We start from the raw sequence: 20,639 nt of genomic DNA, 5'->3' as shown, positions 1-20,639 counted from the left end.
ATATGACTCAAATTGCGTTTTGATGATAAAGCGTAGCACAACGTTGCATTTATCTCATTGTGCCCACTGATGAACGGACCTGCTACACCTGACCGTACGTGTATAATGATATTAATAACAATACAAGATAAAATATGGACAGTGGACTCAAATGGTTAGGCTTTGGTCACATGTCAGGAGCTACTATATGAAGCGCCAACCCACCATGACACACATAGTTAGGAACACAACAGCATTAAAATAATCTTACCTCTTGCAGAGACCACTATAAAACCATGACTACGAAAACTGCCAAGTCATGCTACTTCATTGCGCGACTGCTCAAAACTACATGTCCACTTAACAGACGTGAAGGAGGGTGTGAAGGTGAGATGAAGCCACCACTTATGTTTGTCCTTTGGATTGTTGTGGGGAGGCTGGAGCTGCTGCTGGTAAGGAATAAACTGGATTATTTGAAGAAATTAAAAGTTAGCAAGAGTGAGTTTTGCTGAATGGTGCATACAGTGATAGTGCTGATACTTCACCATAACAAACCAGTAGAGCCATCTAAAAGATGGACTGCAGGGTTGTCGCTTGGCATTGTGAGAGACCATCGTGATTCATTTGATTCTGAATGGTGGTTGATATGCAAAACTGACTCTTTGATTCATATATTAAGCGGCAACAGAGGTTTCTTTTTATCTATAGTGTCTTTATTTAAAATTATTCTCAGCATCTGGATGTGTTGTATGTTTTTGTTTTAATATTAATGCAGATGCAGTTTTCAAACATGTACATCCGCAACTACAATTGTAAAACTTGTTTGACCTGAAACGCTACAATGCAGGTGTTCTGCATGACAAATCCATAAAAGAGGATTAACAATTTAGAAAAGTACTCCTTGACTCCAGGGCCTCTGGCGCTCAGCTTTGAAGTCAAGTTCATATAAGTGCAAGGTATAGCCAAGTAATTGCCTTGACAATTACAAAACTCAAACAAATGTACTTCATCATATTTCACAGCAAACTCCTGTTTGATAAAGTCACGTTTCAGCAGTTAATGAGTGGTGTCGAGGTGTGCAGTAAACAATACTTTGGTGAGAAATGCTAACACTGCTAACAACTCATTTAACCCTCCTGTTACCTTTGGGGTCAATTTGACGCCAAGTTTAACGTCTCTAAATAAATGGTTGACATCTTTTTTTCCATATTTCATAACTTTTCTTAATGTAATGACAACTGGGTAAACATACAATCAACATGATGATAGGTTTTCAATGTCCTGTACACATCTTGTGACGACGCGTCGTCATTACACAGACTACTAATAGGGTCAGTTGCAATATGATTGATATATTGCAAACAAAAACTTACCTCTACCTGTTTCCTCTTTCCCAGGGTGTTCGGGCAAGAGATTTCCCCGGGTGCCTGAGCACCAAGTGGAGGAAGCAGGTAGGGGGAAGTGAAGGGATGTCGTTGTTGTGTTTGGTTAAATAAACTGTGGATTTATAAGTTACTTCATTTATAAAAGGTATGAATAAGAGTACATTATAAGGGTTATTTTTGGGGTGGGTACAATGATTTAAATGTTTAGTGCACACATTTTGGGGGAGAGAGACTGACCTCTTGAGGAGTGGTCTAATCCAATTTGTCCCTAAGGATGTTTATAAGCGGCTAAATTTGTTTGTGATGGGGTTCGAAAAATAAAATGAAGTTGCAACTGAACGGCTTGGACTCCAGATTGGCTCAGTTATCACTCCGGCCAGTCGGTCATCTTTAAGGTATTCTTCGGGGTCAATTTGACCCCAGGCTTTTTCACATATAAGAAATATCAACATTTTACACACATTGGTTTTGGATGATATTGAGGTCACTATAAAATACAAATGTATAATCTTCAGAACGTTTCAGGGCCCTAACCTTTTATAAAAGGGACTATTTTTAGAGCATTGCGTTCACTAGATAGCAGGTGTGATTCGGAGCGAAGGCGGCTGCAGCTCTCTTGAACATGCACAGATAGTTTCCGCTGCATTCAGAGTCCTCCAGTGAGGAAAATGATATAGGAGCTGACCGAAGTTTATCTTAGCTGGTCAGTTAGGTCTATAACTGGATGGGGATAAGCCCTAAAAACATATTGGCAATAACGCTGGTCTTTGATTCTTCAGCCGATAAAGATAACAAGCATATTCCTTAAATAAAGAAAGTGTTGACTCGTATAGCAAGAAAATAATAGAGGTACTGTGTCTAGTGTCGTAACAAAAACACTATACGTGACTTACCAGATCAATAACAAGCGTGCATCAAGGGCTAAGCCGGACGTGTTTTCACTAATGTACTGTCAGTTAATAGAGAGTTGTATTAGCATCTTGGCAAATAAAGTAGCATCAGCTGCAATACATCTTTTAACAGCATCTTTGAATTTTAAAGTGTTTGACTTCATTTCAAGTGTTGATTGTAAAAAATAATAATAAAAAAAAGTTATTTCTTAGATCTACAAATTAACAGTAATTTGCCACAGTTGCATCTATTTATACTCACAATCCTAATTTTCTTCCATATCGGCAGTAAAAAACTGTTGGCAATGAACCTGTGTTGATAGCTTTGAAGTAACTATGAAAATAACCCACATCAAACACAAGTAGGAAATGTTCTAAAGTAACACTTTCTTGAGCTACTGACAGGTTTGAGCCTGTACAGTAAAATGTGCTCCATTCTGCATTGATTCTCTAACTTAATAGATGTGACATCACATCCCTAGTAAACCCCCACAGGATGCTGTCACTGGCAGAACAATTAATTGAAATTTGTCTCTGTTCAATTTATAAATAAGTGATCAAGTATCTCTTGATGATGGAAAAAATAAATGACTTTCTCGCGTTTGCAAGTGCCACATTGTTGAGCTTTCACTCTTTAGAGTCTTTGATGTATTGTGGGGTGTGTTTCGTTTAATTGAACAAGATCAAACCTACCTTTTGTCCAAGTTAGTGGAAACACGATATTTCATCGGGGTATTCTTTGAAAGGTGAAAGACAAATCACTGTGTGCGCCTCTATTCTGTGATGTGCACTCACCATTTCACAAGTCTTCTAAGACTCACAAGCTGTCTTGAAAAGATACAGCTAGTATAGATCATTTTTACTGTCATCCCAATACAAGTAACTGCAGGCTAGTAACAGCAACGTCTGCTTCCATTTCACCAGCCTCCCCAGAGCTATCAGGGTTTTACGAGATCCCCATGAACCTTTTTCCACCCACTCTTTGATTAGTTGCATTGGCAATGAAAATAAAACAACCTTCTCATGTCGTCAATAAAAACAGTATTAATGTATCTACCGCTGAAATAGTTTGAAAAGGAAAACTGATGGCTCACAAAAGATTGTGCAAGAATTGGCAACATCACGCTACGTTTTGCCAAGTCCTCCCCTTCAACCTCGCCAGATCAATTTGAGAGTGCTGATTGGGCACGGCCGCAGGCATGGAGCTGTGCGCTACCACGTTAAAGACAATGACAATGATTGGTACAAGAGAACAGCGGCAACAATTCTGCATGTGTGCCCCAAGGCTGCAATCAGCCTGACCAACCCGTGAATACTCTTTGTTTAGCCCCCGGCCCTCAAGTGTTTCAGCCTCCATTTTGAGAATGTTTGATGCCACAGAATGAATACCCGCTGCCCTGGTTGAAAACTTTCACGAGGTGTACAGTATCACATGAGAGCCTCATCGTTACGTTATTTTTATGATAGTGGGTTGACAGAGATGTCAACAGCAATGTTATATTTGAATCTGACGGCGGACTCCAAAAAGCTTTATGGGAAAAGAACAGTGTGTTCTGCTGGCTTATTCGGAGAAGCCACCCACGGATTCACCCGCTATCAATACACCTGCGGGCGAGATTGTACATAAATACCATCTTTAAGAGGAAATCTGACATCGTGCAGAGATGCCAGAAGCTGTCTCAATCATCACGGCTCCCACATTGTCCAAACAGCCTCTCTTCTTTGCAAAATGCATTCAAATGAATGAGAAGAGGAGACACAAAAAGTCAGGTTTGGCAATCATATTGGTTTACGCATCCATTTTCCTACATATCCCAGATTTCTGTCGTGTCTGGCACCTCCTTGACCTGTTCAGAGCACTACGGATATTCATAGCCAACACGTGGTTACCAAAATCTTCTCATGCATGAAGCCCTGCTGTTTTTGCCCGAGGAACACATTTATTCATGCTAGTAGAGACTCAAAAGATTAACTTACCATACTGGAACAAATGCAAAGAACATGTCTGCTTTCTGCCAGGAGAGCTGATAGGTGACTACACACATTCAGTCTGAAACACAAAAAGAGAAGACTTCTGTAAGGACACGCAATATGCATGCTATTGCACAACACAGACTGAAAAATGTCAGCAAGCAGAAAGCGTGTGTCATCCACTCGACGTACTCTCCGACGTCACACTGGATAAGAGCATTAGTTGAATGCCTAAAACTGAGATGCATTCCCTAGACTTTATATAGCTCCCGTCCATGCCTCCCGGTGTGTTGAGGGACAAACAGTATTAACAGAGTAAGGAATAACATCAGCCAGCAAATTACATTTTAGGGAGGTTATTGCTTTATTAGGAGAGAACATCCTGCAGCACTCCATAAATACATGAAACACACATTACATATACTTATGTGATTCTGGACAGACTGGTATATAGAGCCTAGAAACATACTGTAGGATTAATTTTGATACAAAGCCAACTTTAACAACTTTGTGGTCAAAGGCGCTGCTGTAAAAAGGTTTAAAAAGAATGCAAAACTTATTTTTGCTGCTTATCTTTCCTTCCTCTTGTACCAGCAGGTTGTATTGAGCAGCCACAAGCCAAGCTGTTGTATTTTTGTTATCCAAAATGTTTGCCTCAACAATTATTTAAACGATTAATGTTTTTCATCTTAAAAACATCAAAATCTGGACATTTTGGGTTTCAACAGTAACTAAACCGCGACTCAGACAGCAGGGCTCAGCTGGAGCTCCAGTCCCGGTGGTCCGAGTACTTGGGATCGGGCCCGCACGCTTTCTACGCCTCGTTGAAATCTGAACTCAATGCAAGCAAGGTCACCTTGGAACACTTCTGGCTGATCGGACGCCCATGCGAGCGAGATCTGATCTTGGAGCGCTCAGACAGTGAACGCGTCGTGGGATGACAGCACAAAGTCTCCAAATACTTTGCAAACCTGTGAAGCCCAACGTCCTTTAATAGATGAATGGTGTAGGTATGGGAATTGGGACATGAAAAAAAATAACTTAAACTTGAGGTAATGATCTAGAGAGAGATATATATATATATATATATATACATATATATATATATATATATATATATATATAGATAGATGGAGAGAGATAGATAGATTTAGGTAGAAGGAGCAACATCTTTAATGTCTCTGATTGCATTAGACGATTGTTGACAGTGTTACAGAATCTCGATTTGTCGGCCATTTCACTCACTGGATTACAATGAATTTTGAAATGACATTCACCTTGGAAAGAAATCTCCTGTGCACGGCCATCCCATCAGAAACTACGTCATCCGTCTACTTTGTAAAAGAAACTGAGCTTGTGGGTGTTTTGCACACATTCACTGTCGGGCATTTTTACAAACACAAAAAGCACTTGTTGCGATTTCAAGTGAATTGCTTTGCCAGTTGTTTCCCCCATAGGAAGACGAGCAGCAGCACTGGGCGGCTTACGCTGCTGTCAACCTGAAGCACTTTAAACATTAAAAAATATGCCTCTGTGCAGCAGCATTCAAAACCTCCCCCTGTCATTGTCAATGTTGACACCATTTTTGCTCACTGTGGAATGTTTATCTTTTGTTGGGAAAAACGTTTTCTAAATCTAATACTGGTTTGTGTTTTATATTTTTCACTGTAATATGTCTATCATATTTGATGAGCTTGTGTTTGAAGTGAAGGGGAAAATAACAAGTACAGAAAAACCTTAGTCTGCCATTCACTGAATCTCTGCCTTTCTCCCAGAAATGTTTTGAAATAATGAGATCTCTGGCACGGTTTACCCTGAAAAGTAGAGACAGCAGAAATGAGGATGACACGTGAAGTCAAACAGCCATGAGAGTTTGAACAGTTGTTTTAATGATTGCATCCAGGCTTGCTATTGGCTGTAGTCTTCAGACTCTAACCACTTCCCTGTCTGTTATAATCACAGTCCTGTGCTATATTATTCAGGTGGAATGTAGAGATGCTGGCGCTTTTTTTTTCTCCTGGATCTGCTGGATCATTTTGGCTCTTCTTCACAAGAGAGAATAATAGCACCGTCCAGGGAGGGGTTTTGGGTGGAATAAGGGTGAGAGAATGAGGATGAGACGCCACTGGGATGAAATCTGGAGCATGCCAAGGTCAGCAGTCTCTCTTCCTCCCTCTCCCTCCCTGCCTCTCCCAAGGCCAAGCCTTTCTTTCTGAATACCAGGATATTCAGGCTTTGTGAGTGCAAGCTGTCTCATGACATGACAGGCTTGATGGTGTGAGTGCTTCCATAACGCCACCAGGTTGCTCCCACCAGTGCAAGTCAGTCAAACTTGACTAAGATGGCTGCTGACTCCTCCCTAAGGCTCACTCTGACTTCCCATCTGCCCTAACTTTACTTTTGAATTGCAAGTGAATTGAAACTGCCGTTTTAGGCAAAAATGAAATAGATTTATGACAGCATGACTGTAACATCTAAAGTTTGACTGCTTCTGTTCCCCGTGAATAGATTTCTGCAGGCATGATGTATTTGTGTCAGCCAACCCGGAAGTTAGTGTTGCAATGGTTCCCTTGACAAAAAGCTAATGTGATTTTTCTATTGGATTTTGGATAATGGAAGAAAATAAACTCGTGGCAAAAGATGAATAATAAGACAAACAAGGTTTGTTAAGCAAGATAATATAATAATGTGAAGCTACAAAATAACTACGTGATAATCACTTGACCGAACTGAAGGCAGACTCGTGTTCGGCATGATGACGCTTAATAATCTCATTTAGCCACTTGTTAGCAACTGCCTCAAGTGGGGTATTTACTTAATATTTTACATCGTAGAACAAATATGAACTTGTGTTAGCCACAGTACTTATTTTCCAGCATCTAACCAAAATCCCATTTAAAAAATCTATTGACTCCGTTAAAAGGTATCCGGTAGTGTAAACATGCTAACTCATTAGCGGGTTTTAGGACGCCGTGTTTTCAGTCATAGCGCATTTAAATGATTTAGCAATATCAAACTATGTAGACTGACGAGACAACTATCTTTAGAGCACAGCACAAAAAAAAAGAAAGGACGAGTCACACTGTGTGCATCAGTGTGCATTCTCCTGCACACAATCACCAAGCACTCGTCCGTACACGGAAGATGGATTAATGCTGAACCTATAACGGACTGCAGCTACGCTGGAATATTCCCGTTACCTTTGGCTTTCGAACACGCTGCCATAACTCGGCTAAATCTGTCTCTCCCACTTGCTACTGCCATCTATTTTTGTAAATATCACTTATTTCTTTACTGTGTTAGTGATATGATTGTCAGTGATGTTGTACTTCCATCTTCCGGATGTCCAAAAGGGGCTTGCATACTTAGAAACTGGACACCTCCTAATATAATGTAAGGGCCTTTCCTCACAACGGTTCATATCGCATTTGTCCGGCCAAAGTATTACGACATCTTGCTTTATTGAAGCATTGTGAAGTTAGTGGAATTATTTCTCTATGATTAAATTCAAACTTTAATGTTGGGATCGCATATTACACATTGTGCTATCATCTTCCTTCCCTCTAACAAGAAGGATGAAATAAGATAGACCCTCCAAACCCTCATGTTACTTTTTTTTTCCATTTCATATCCCGTCTTTTATTGCATAGTAAACACAAGAAACACTCCCATAATGTGCTGTGAAATCATACGCTAGAAGGAATGTCCTAAACTGTACTCTAAAAGGTTATTTAGTGTTTCAATATAATCCATATATTCCATTTAAAGACTTATCCTTTAGTCCTCTTATAAAATATCAATGAGAGACCAAGACAATGTCCTTGTTTGGCTGCGTGTGGAACTAGTTATCAGTCCTAAAACATTCATGCTTATTCATAATAAAGGACAGGGAGAAGAGGGGAAAACATTTCAACATCACATGGGTATTTACCCACTATAAACAGAGTGCCTTTTATAATCCTTTCAAAAACCTCCCTCAAGTACAAAGTGCTTTCCGTCATGCTTGTTTTTGGGGTGCAGATATGGTAAGGTAAGGATAGTTCTGCAAAATTGGTATTTTCTCAAATCATTCAATCTTTGCCCTCCAACTCCTCATCAAAAAATATTTTTAAAAAAAATACTTAAAACAATATAGATTCATGGTTTTATATTCCCTGACATTTTGTTGCCTTCATCATCATAATTTATCAGGAGTTCCCTGAAGGCAACAGGCAATAAATAATTGATGGGCCTGAAAGCTGTTTGGCTATGGGAGGGAGCGCTTGCAACTCTCTCGGGAAACAAAAAGCACCGGCAGCTTTGAAACTAGCGGAAGCGGGCAAGCCTCGGTTGGAATTAGTGTTGTGTTCCGTCATGCCAAACATTCGGGGCTGAGACAATGCAATACAGTTTCATTACAATGCCAAAGCCTCGCAGGCAGAGACATCAAAGGCCCCTTTTTTCTCGGCCTCAGTTTACAAAGACAATGACGATATGGAGATATAGTTAAGGCTAATTTCAAAGAGAACTACTGACTACTGTTTCATTATGAACATGTAAGGAGCTGAAATAATGAAATACTACAGTGTTCACCTCGAGGTATAACGCTGAGTGGTTGTTCAACCTACAAGAAGAACCAATGTTTTGTATCGCTTGCCTTAAAATTACAGAAATTGAATAGTCTTAAACTACAGCAGAGTGACTTTGAAACTTTTTCTACACTTTTGCGGCCCGTGCAACACAACTTTAAACCACTGTATCACCAGTGTGGTGTGCAAAGAACATTTACAGACAGCCCTGACATGATTCAATTATTTGCAAACATGAACAGCTCATTTCTAAAGCTACAAAGTCAAGACCCCAAACTTGCCGGAGCGAGATGTATTCAATTACAAGGCAATCAGTTATGAGACAAGGACTTAACTTAACAACAACTGGGCCTTCACACATGTTGGCCCTCCATTAATTATCAATCAACTAGTTGCGAGCAGCGTGTCTTCATGTTGTGGATCATGTTGCAAACTTCGGCGACAACTTTTTTCATGTTCAGAAATCGAGGTTGAAAATCGGTCAAATAGCTGAATTTTTTAAGGCCGACTTTCGATTGAACAATTGTTGGCTTCATCATTCCTGAGGCATCTTGCACTGAAAACAAGTTCTCTTCAATTTGTTTTAATGGGATGACAATGCTGATTGAGAAAATAGTTGTTCAATAAAATATCTGGAGCAATCTTGTAAACAGTGTCACATTTCCCACTGGGACCTTTTGGTATTCTTTAAATCTCGAGAATCAGTATGTAGGCCACAGTACAAAAGCTTTTGAACACAAAGAGAACACAGGATTCAGTCAAGGTTTGTAAATGCCACAGCAGAGACAGATAGTGTTGGAGAGCATTGCACCCTATTGAGGAAAAGTGCTTTTATCCAGTGAAAGCCGTCTGGTACAGCGGTAGCATTTCAAAGTGTCCCGCCCTACAGCGGGAATGCCACACCTTTGAACCAGTTGACTGTTTAGTTTAACACTAAATTTAACGAGGTAAACATTGCATAGAGGTCCTAAATAAAAGGTCAGCGCGCCAAAAGCTGATGCAAAATTCGGGGAAATATTTTTTTACATGTTGTTCCAAGGGAATATGCAATTTGTAGTTTTAAAGTTTCTCTTAAGAATGAAGGTGTGAGATGCTGTAGTCAAGAGAAATGATGTCCTCTCTGAAGAAATTCAATTAATCAAAGAGCTAGCTGCATGAAGAGCGAGCTGTACCCGGCATGGCGTTTGACGGTGTAAAAGTTGATATTGTAGTAATGTTAACAATAGCTCGCACTCGACTGCAATTCTCTGTGTCCAGAGTGATTCAAGTGTGAAGTCAATCGAAACAACGGTTATGAAATCCAAAAAAAGGACAGACATACAGACAGAGACTCCTTCCATTTGAGTGAGAGAGCGGTTCTCAAACACATATTTTTGAGTTTCTGTTGTCAGACAACCAAATGTGGAACAACTGGACCTGATTTAATTGAGCCTTAAATGTCATTCTAGCTGCTGAGCCGTGGTGGAGGTTCAATGATCTTATAATTGGTAAAGCGTCACCTGACATAATCAACATGAATACAGGTTGATAACAGTTGTGATTGGCTGTGCTGCAAGTGTCCTCTCTGCGGTCGCCTATGCTGTGTGTTAATGCATTAATATTCATGATTTAGAGCATCTCATTTACATTTGCTCTGTTGCTATAGAGGGGTCACGGCTTATTAGTACCTACATCCTGTTACGCAGCGGTCACCGCAAGCTGCTGGCTAACTGCTGAAAATGATATCTTACGACCACTATTGTATGATGAAGTAAATGTAAATACAGGTTGTTGACAGCGGCTGTGGGATTTGGAGGCATGTAGGATTCCACTCGGCACTGGATCTGGAAATCAGGAGTATGAATACAAAACGTCGCCAATGTACACACGACCTTGTTGTTGTAACTTCCTATATGAATGAATTCTAGCAAATCCCCATATGAAATGCTGAGCGTCATGGAATATGCCGGGAGCGCAGTTTTTCCTATCAATTACCGTTGACCGTGTGGACCTGACAGTCTTAATTTGTCCAGCCACAGATTCATAAATAAACAACCACAGTTTCATAAATAACCAGAGATATGTGTACACTTCTTAATGTTTGGGCTGGCTGACCTATGCCAGGCACATGTGCCCCGCTGAGGTGCCCCGCGATCAGCTCCAGGTCGGCTCAGAAAGGGCCGGGCGGAGGCGGCTGTGCACCCCTTGGGTCTGTTGACTGCTCGTTGCGTGCTCTCCCTGCGGGGGAGGCACTGGGCACCCGGCTTTTTTTTGGCGTGACTGTCAACAGAGGCAGATTTTCTTTAGGCCACGAATGTTGACAACCCTCCTCCCGACCTTTCTTGAAACACGGAGCGAATATATTATGCCTTGTGAGTGTGCCTTTTTTTTTTTTGCTGTGACATCACCATTCATATTTAAAGGAATGATGTGTTTTGGATTGAACCGTAAGAGCACAGCGATGGAGGAATAATCTAATCTTTTAAATAAGTTGAAGTAATACCATCGTGTAGAAATACTGTTTGAAGTAAAAGTCCTGCAGTCAGAATGTTTCGGCTTATAATATTACACATAAATAAACTTGAATTGTTGACGCTTTCATGTGTTCATCACTCTAATGCTGCAGCCGTTAAAGACGGAGCTCCTTTGCACTAGTTTAAATCTATATACTACTTAATACATCATAGTTTGATTGTTGATTTAGTTTCTATTAAGAATATGAAAAGCGAGTTACTAATATTCTCACATGTAGTTAAGACAATTGTCGTCCTGAAATGTTGAGGAGTAGCAAAAGTGTTGTAAAGTAGCAAGAAATGTACCAGTATCTCAAAATGTGCTTCTTACTGTTTAGTCATTGATTTTTTTTGTTTCTGTGTTCACCATGTAAAGTACCTTTGAGTACCTTTTTAAAGTGCAATACAAATAAAAAGTTTATAGAATTATTTAGTACTTGACCGTGCTAAATATACTTACTAACATTACACATCTGCTCAGATAAGAGCACAACGTTCTTCATAGATCTAACCTCTTAACATCGCTGTCAACAATGCACCGACCTGATGCATTTTACCTCAAGAAAGAAACTCCTTCTTCCACCACTGTCACCAACACGGTGTGGTATACACTGGAACCTCTTTGGCTACTTACTATTTCATTGATAATTCAATTCAATTAAATGTTAATGGATTCATTTTGTTTCCTGGATTACGATTTACAAGCAGCACTGGAAAAAAAGAGGTGTTGAACTTTTAGTTCAGTGGTTATTGCTATAATCTTTTTTTTAAACTACAGTATATGTGCGACCAAGTGAAGCAAGAAGTTAAGAATAGTGTCGTTTGCATTTAATATCAGTTTCTTATGGTCCATGATTAGATGTTCTGCTCATTCAGCTTATGGATTATCCAAGTTAATGTCTGAGAAGAGGCTGTGTTGAAATGGCAGCGCTGCCGTCGCAGTGTATTAATACACAGCAGATCTGCACGGCCATCAGCGCATGAAGTCTAATCAGAGTCATCATACGCTGTGACAAACACTGTAAATTATAATATTTCCCATTTGCTTTTGTAAAGATCTTTCATTTTAATGAGGTTTGTTGTACTTTATCTCAAATGAAAACTATAATGTCCAAAAAAAGAAATCACATTAATCAACCACGTCTATTACTTATGAAAATAACTGCACCAGTCCAAACTTCCTAACAGTTAATGTACCAACAGCATTGCCATTATACTCATTTTAATTCATTTAGACTCAATTCATTTATTTATGTATCCAACACAATAATAAGGTTCACTTTTACAAAGCAAGGGAAACTGAAGCAGTATTGTTGAAATCATCCCGCTATAAATATATATTCAAAAGAGGTCTGTTTCACTGGAGGGCCTAAATCTTTCTCTAACTTCTTTTCTCTGACAGAGAGCAGAATTTATATGACTGGCTTATCCCTCCGTTGATACATTTCTCTATTCCACACTGTATCTCTGAAAGGAGAAGCCTAAATGTTTACTGCATTTGGAGTCCCCATAAGATAAGATGTAGAAGGTATTTTAACGTTGTTGTGCACATTTGTCCTCCAGGTGATTTCCTCCATTGTCACCGTGACGTTTCCTTCTACGACTGTTCCGTCTTGCACCGCGTATCGTCGTATCCGTGACAGTGATATCCATTTTTCTAGTCTTACAAAAGCGTTCTCATATTAATAAAAGGTACCTTGTGGAGTTGCTGACAAGTATCAATGATTTTACCTGAAGGTCCCCGTGTTTGCTTGCACAAAGACACATATAGACACATGTATGAGCGTGCAGGTTACACATCGCTTCCCGCTGCTCCAGTGCTCTGACAGTCTCTGGTAGTACAGAAATTAAAAAAAAAAAACATGCATTAAAAAGAAATAGTGAAGAAAAAGCTGGCTCTCAATCATGGTCGTAAACCAGGCACAATTTGAATTTAAATTGTACATTTTATGAGAAGGAAAATTCCTGTTTGTTAGACCTCAACAACATCCTTTTGGTGAGCCCTTTGAAACAATCTATTTGCATGGAGGATTTATCAAATGCATAACAGTGTGAGAATATAGGTTGTTACTGAGCGGTAATTGCAGAATTGTATTGCTTTTTTCCAGCAGCTGCCCTGAATCTTGCTTGACATGAAGGCATCGCTGTGGGTACGCGTGCTACTGTACATAACTGGGTTGTGGTCGGTCTTGACGGCGGTTTAAAACTGTAAATAACGGATCACACTTTGAATATTCACGGTCTCATTTTGAGGCCGCAAACAAAGCCTGGAACTGCTGCTAAAGAAGCCACTACGGCTGTGGTTCCTCACCATGTGGTTTACGTGACATTTTAAAAAAAGCAATATGACTGGCTACTGGTTCCCCCTCTTCCGTCGGTTTATCTTTGATCACATTTTCAGCTGCATTGTGCCATAAAAGTGGGAAAATGAATCCCACACAAGTGAGCGGTATGTGACGCAGAGCCGTCGAGAAGGTTGCATGCTGCTGATTGGATAAAATATGCTCTTTATGTCCTAATGAGGCAATGCAGTGATTTTGCTTTTCTGTTACACAAGGCCTTATCAAAATTAATTGTGGAATGGTCAATCAACTATTTGCATATTAACAATTAAAAAAAGGGGAAGGTGCTCCAAGACACAAAAGAAAATGCTAAAAAGAAGCAAAATGACCGCCTGAAAAGGTGCCCTTTAGGAAACACACAAAACTGCAGACAAACATGTTCACATTGAGTGTTACTCATCAACCTGTGTACTGTGTATTCCCCAGGTCTAATACATGTTTTGAATGCATTTCCTTCCTCATAAAACATGTAAATTGTATTTTAAAGCCGTAGTTTACTTTTATGTTTAATAGCAAACAGTCTTCATCTGCCTATATTGAAATTATCGCTGCAGTTCTCGGTGCTTTACAGCCATCTGTATCTCCATGGAGAAGTGTGAAATCATTGGCAGGATTGTGTATCGCCTCACCCACGTGCAAGTCGATGTGCAAAGCCCCACCAGGTGTAAAGACCGCATCTGTGAAATCTAAAAGGATGATCAGGCCAGACCTCGAGACGGCAAACTAATTACCGGAGACAAATAATGAATTACAAATAAATAAATAAATCAAGCTCCGGATAGTAACACAAGCACTCAGTCATGTAATAGGGACAGGGCTTGATCTATAACAACGGCACCACTGCTCTCTACGAACACTTGCCAAACTGAAAGCTCCTGGAGATCTCGGTCAAGAAGGCCAGAGAGCAACGTGTCGCGTTTACGTTGTGTCCCCCCATAAAGCATTTTATATATTAGGTTATCAACACAGACCGAGTTCATTGTAATGACTTCAAATTGATTGTCAAAATGTTTTTTCATGGCATAATCTGACCCGTCAGATGGTTTGCTACACAGATCATGTGAGAAGCAGTCCCTGGAAACCGTTTGGGGAAACGTGCAGCTACTTTCCAGAAACACTTGGCAGGTGATTGGATGAACCATCTGTCGATCAAACCCTTGACGAAGCCAGTCAGAAGAGCGTGAACACATTTTCCATCAAGAAAAGCCTTCGGTGCCGTTCTTTGTTCTTCTTTAATTGGAGAAACACTCAAATTCAGTTCTGATATAATGACGCTATTGCAGCATCCGCGCTACCCTCTTCAAGAGCGGCCATTGTCGGAGCTCTGTGTCGTCTCTCACACACACACACATATAGACACATACACACACACACACACCTGAGCCCCGCCCTCGTCATTACCAGTGGCTCCTCACAGGATGAAGGATTACCAAACACAAACATTACTTGAAGTCTGACAAAGAGCAGTGTCGTGTGATCTTGTGACATTGCCAGAATCCAGCTGCCATGCGCTGTAATTCATCAGCCTCGCTGAAAGTTTGTTCCTGCACGGCTGTTTCTATGGTTACGTCACACCATGCATCATCTAATTCTTTTATTCTGTCATACATACATACATACATACATATGAGAAGATGGCTTCAACTAACGGTACAGACTGTCGCTACAGTCTGAGTGTTGCCCCCCAGTGATTATCTTAACTGCATGTAACTCAATGCCATTACGACCATTAAGTCAAGTGTTTAAGTAAAATACTGACTCTCCTGTTCAGGATTACATTAATCTGCTTACTCTAATGTGTCCCAGCAATCCGTTTGAATATGACATCTGTTTTTTCCTGATCAGGCATCTGAAAAATGCATCTTCGTACATTATCTTGTTACATTTGTGTGTTTAAGAAAAAAATGATTTAATACAATATTGAAATGTACCGAGATGACCGTGTGGTTGCCTGGAAAAATGTCAGAAAGAAAGGTTCCTTGTTGTACAGCTTTTAATATGGACAGCCTTCGCTTGACAAGGCCCCGTTTAAATCACTGGATTTTAAAAAGATAGGATCATTTTGCTTCTTGAGTGCAATCTTAAGTGTGCTGAATGTACATGGCCAGTGACAATTAGACCTTAGCTGCTCAACCTCCTGCTCTCTCAGGAAAAAAAAGCAGCTCGGGTGATTGAGTTAAAGATGACTAAGACCAGACTTTTAGAAGAAATCCAGTGAAAAGGAAGTACATCCCTCCTACATGTCAGAAGCATCAGTCACTGTAAAGTGACACAGATTGAAGCTCACCTAAAGAGGTGACATCCGATACAAATCCAGTTTCAAGGGCAAGACAATTTAGATGAGCCAGTACAAACCCCTTTAAGCCAAATAGCTCAAAATGGATGATGCTATAGTGCACACCAGATCATGCCCAGGTCCAACAATGAGACAGGGGATCTTAGGAATGAAGAAATGTAACAGTAAGTCTCACTCGTTTGAAAGACATCCGTGACTCACAAGTCTGTCTTTCCAGGGCAGAATTCTGATTGGTCTGCCGGGAGGTCTTTGTGCAGACATTTGAGGATGCCATTGGCTTTTGCAGTTGTGCGAAACTGAATGCAACCAATCGTCAGCAGCAGGCCTGGAGGAGGACTCGACTTCCACTGGTGGAGGGCTCAAGAGATCAAGGAATACAGGAAACGGCAACGTGAGGACGGTGCTCACAGGCTGACAGTCAATCTACACACAGTCAGTGTGCTCAACCCACATGGAGGTCACAACACTGACTGTCACACACGGCACCCAGACTAAAGTAAAGATCAATACCACATCTACACAGGTGTGTTATATGGAATTCGTGAGGCATGTCCAGGGAAGCCGAAGGGACTTAAGTGAAGTACCCACCAACCCTAACCGTGTACCAGCCTGTACATAAGCTCGCACCGAGGTGAATAGACATTTATGAAGCCAAAAAACAATTCTGTACTATATTACTGGGCTCATCTACAAGAATATGACTTTGGGCTACTGGCCCGATGGGGAAAAAATAATGTCCAGAGCTGTAGAGTGAACCATCTAGCTTCCTGGTCTGTTTAGAGTTGCAGACACACAGCACCAATGAGACACTTGCAAGGAAATGGCAGAGTAAAGACAAAGTTTCTGAGCCTTTTAAATAACCTGGGAAATTCAGTATTGTATTTGGTAAAGCTACAATAATTCATTTGGGACATTATTTTGGTCACTTGTCAATATTTTTGAAGCCCTAAAGATGATTGCTTTGTATTACTGTCTTTAATGGCAATTCATTTTTGTAACTCTTATATTAAACCTTTAAAAAAAAAAGTTTTTGGTACAATATACATTGATGAGAAACTACGTTCTCTTTCTGTCAGCCTTTATCTAATTACTGCTGGTGTGCAGGACTTTCCAAGTTTAGTATCATCTCACACTGCACCTTGTGTGAGCAGTGGTATTACTTCCCAACCTTACAGGAAACATTTTAAATGTTACTGCATAACACAATAGAGTTTTCCTTCAATTTACACGCAGCGAGGCTGTCAAAAAAGACCAACCAGTAACCACAATCAAATCTCCTGCAGCACTGAGGACATGAGATTTGCTTTAATAAAACGTTTCTTTGTATGAAAGTGAATCCTCTGTTTATGATTTAATAGCACAAACAATATATTTGACTTACAGTGGAACTAGTACTGGAAGAAATACTGCAATTAAAAATGCTCACGCTGTTGTACCGTGGTTGGATGTAATTGTACAAGCACAGCAAACCATGTCACGTGTGTTCAATGTGCCTGCTTTAGCTATCATACTCGGCGCCAGTTTGTTCACTGACCCAAACCAAACTAGAAATGTCCTTGTGTTGGCTGAGTAGAGGTAGCAGTGCCACGCATGCATGCATGCTCTTAATGCTGCCTCGGTTCATTTTTGTGTGAATAAAACATGTCATCCAAAAGGGTCCAGTCCACCATGCAAACTCCCCAAAAGGTTTCCTGTAGTGGCAATCCCTCCTGTACTCGCAAGCGTGACCGTTAATGAACGCTGTAGCCCTGGTCCACTCAGAGGTTTGGTTCTTGATGTGGACAAGCGAGAATGTGTAGTGGCCAATGAGAGCTTAGTGCGGGACGACCACATGAACAATGTATGTAAATTGAATAATGAATGAATCAATGTTAAAAAAAAAAAAAAAGGTAAAACCTCTCGACACCAAATGAAAACATACGGAGACAACGTGCCATAAGCAAATTACTGGCAGAGAAGTCACTTAAATATGCATTTCTACTGAATGTACCAAGAGTCGTTCTTTTATTGCTCACTTGCTCTCATCTTACTGCTACATTACTGTTTGTTTTCGGTTTTACTTGACTTGCATACTCATTTATAATTTAAATGTCAACAGAATATATAAAATGCTAAACATTAGCACACTGGAATGTCCTACAGCACTGAGTGCAACTTAGTTAAGCACACTTTACCCTGGTGGGACAGTATGCATTTACATAAATAAGAAGTCTAACCGAGTAGTCCACGCCACACTGCATATGATGAAGAAAACAGTATTTCTAGTTTATATAAACATTATTTGACTTATATTCTTTACCATATATTTTCTATTTTTATGTTGTATATATATCTGCCATCCCTGCTCTTCTTTTATTATTTATCTTGTGTGTTTCGTTTATTCCATTGATGTCTGTAAATGTGGGACGCTACTTTGACAAAACAATTTCCCCTTGGGGATTAATAAAGTACATATCTATTGATTCTGTCATTCTAGGACTTGCCAATTCATGATTTATCAAATGTAATAGTGTATTGTTTAGTGCTTTGAAATGTTACTACTTTTCAGTATTTTTGGTCATCTCCTCCACAGTAACAAGGCAAGAATGATGCGAGTAAATTTGCCTAAACCCTTTTTCAGGGTGAGAAATAGCATCTTGTTGAATTCCCCTATACCTTTATACAGGGAGCCTTATCTCTCTACTGCAGCGTTTTTCTTTTTTGTTCTCCCAATGTCATGCTACTATTCATCCCCAATCTGTCTCTGTTCTGAACAACAAATCACCGTTTGGCTCTTTTTGTCTTCAGAACAACCAACTGTCTGTTTCTTATTCAGGCTCTCTGCCTCCTGGCCACATTGTCCTCACTTGTTCATTGTCTTTGCCTCCGTCTGCCCTTGTTATTTATGGTATTCAAAACTGCAGGAGTACAGAGAAGTAGCCTGGAGCCACACTATGCCCGCAGCCAAACTGGCCAATCACTGCCAAGAGATTATGGAAAGGCCTTGTCAGAGAGAGGAAGCTTTCCGTCACCTCTGCCACGTGACTTCCCCTACACAGTATGCTGGATATTCTTCCAGCTTGATGAACCCTTTAATCTGAGGATGAAGGGATGACTCAGTATATGGACTCATATAGTGAAACACATCGCTCATCCTCGAGGAGACTATCCGTTATATCTTTCAAAGTGGTCAGCCGTGAGCAATCAGACGCATGTGTGCGAGTAAGAAACATTTTTATCTGTAAAGGGCGATATTTCTAGAATTATGGATTGATCTGTTAAAATGTGATACGGTGTAGACTCCTTGACCCTCCAGTGATCAAATGACATCTGATCAAAATGATGAATAGTATTCTTTGGGGACTATTATTTCTCATCATCTTTTAAATGTATCGAAACCTGTGCGCACCTTTTTTTTATACTCTGGTTAAAAATGGCATTTTCCATGAAAAAGGGGATTTATTTTATCTACTGTGGACATTTAACAAGTGCAATCTTGTTCTAGTAGCTGTCAGAAAGTAACATTCTCTGTAATTGTTTTTTTTTTTTTAATCGAACCTTTAAGCTTTAGGTTACAGTATAAGTCATGTCAATACACTTTGCCATATATCAGAAAACAAATATTTAATAGCAATGTCTTCTTTATTCAAATAGCAGCTCCCTTTCAAAAGACTGGACGCTTGTTCTGTTGCTCATAAGGCTGGTATCTTTAATAATAATAAAAGAGAAAACAATCATCGTTTCAGTTGCTGATATACAATCGACACCAGCCTAACTCCATGGACCAGCTGTCACAATCTATCACAACAGGTTTGACGACACCCCGCAGTCTCTGCCTTTTCCAACAGTTATATTCCAGATGTGGTTTATAAAAAACATTGATTTTCCACCAGGATCAGGAGAAGAGCTCAAACCAGGATGTCACGTTCCTCATGTCTCGCATAAATCTTTCAAACTCGAATGTTTTACGGTTAATTAACCATAAAACAAATGACCATAAAAAAAATTAAAAAAATTCATGGGTTTCTAATAGAGCGTGGTAAACACATGCTGCTGCATACAACAGCAGAGAAGCTTAGCGCTCAACCACTGAGGAGCTATTGGTATTCACTGACTTTGATCCCCAATATGTTTTTACAGCCAGTTAGCCGTAGTGCAGAAACACATGCAATTACATTTAACATTCAAGCCATTGAAGACTTTTTTTTTTTTAAATGTCCAGCTACGCAAGGGGTGGAAACCACAGCAACATTAACAGTGTCAACGCAGCGTCCACTGAGTAACTTAGAGATGGAGTGAGCGTAAGCATTTGTCATCATACCATGTGTAGCACAAGGTATCGTCAACAACCTACGTCAGTAATCCTGTACAATCAAACCACTCAAGGCTGGACTGGATCTTTAACGTGGTGGGTCATGGTAATTCATGTTCCGCTCTTCGCATTGTGTTTCTGAGGTGCCTCCGCACTGAAGGTTCAACGAGTCCCAAATGCCAAAGACTCAAGGTCCAATAATCACTCATTCTCAATGAACCATTAGGTTTCTGGCTGTAACTGCTGTCCAGTCTAACAGAAGGCATTTATTGAGCTGCTGCTCTGTTGCACAGCTAATTAGATAGGCTCTGTTGTTTTTGTACTCTTGACATGTATTAGCTTGTTTGTAAGACTGAGTGCACACCAGGCACCCTTTTACATGGTCACTACATTCACCCATTCATCTAAAACCTACAACCACAGAC

General features: G+C 40.2%; 1 protein-coding gene across 3 annotated transcripts in view; it reads right to left on the bottom strand.

Moving 5' to 3' along the window:
• Positions 1-20,639, bottom strand: part of lingo2 (leucine rich repeat and Ig domain containing 2) — a 200,079-nt gene that overhangs the window by 156,337 nt on the left and 23,103 nt on the right. For all 3 annotated transcript variants that reach the window (XM_068595438.1, XM_068595437.1, XM_068595439.1), the window contains exon 2: positions 4,232-4,304. The gene's annotated coding sequence lies outside the window, so the exon portion shown is untranslated. The remainder of the gene's footprint in view (positions 1-4,231; positions 4,305-20,639) is intronic.

The sequence above is a fragment of the Clinocottus analis genome, unplaced genomic scaffold, assembly GCF_023055335.1.
Source record: "Clinocottus analis isolate CAN_PGR_092001 unplaced genomic scaffold, fCliAna1.0.p SCAF_10, whole genome shotgun sequence".
In the NCBI taxonomy this organism is placed as follows: Eukaryota; Metazoa; Chordata; class Actinopteri; order Perciformes; family Cottidae; genus Clinocottus; species Clinocottus analis.
This window is presented reverse-complemented; position numbering and strand designations above follow the sequence as displayed.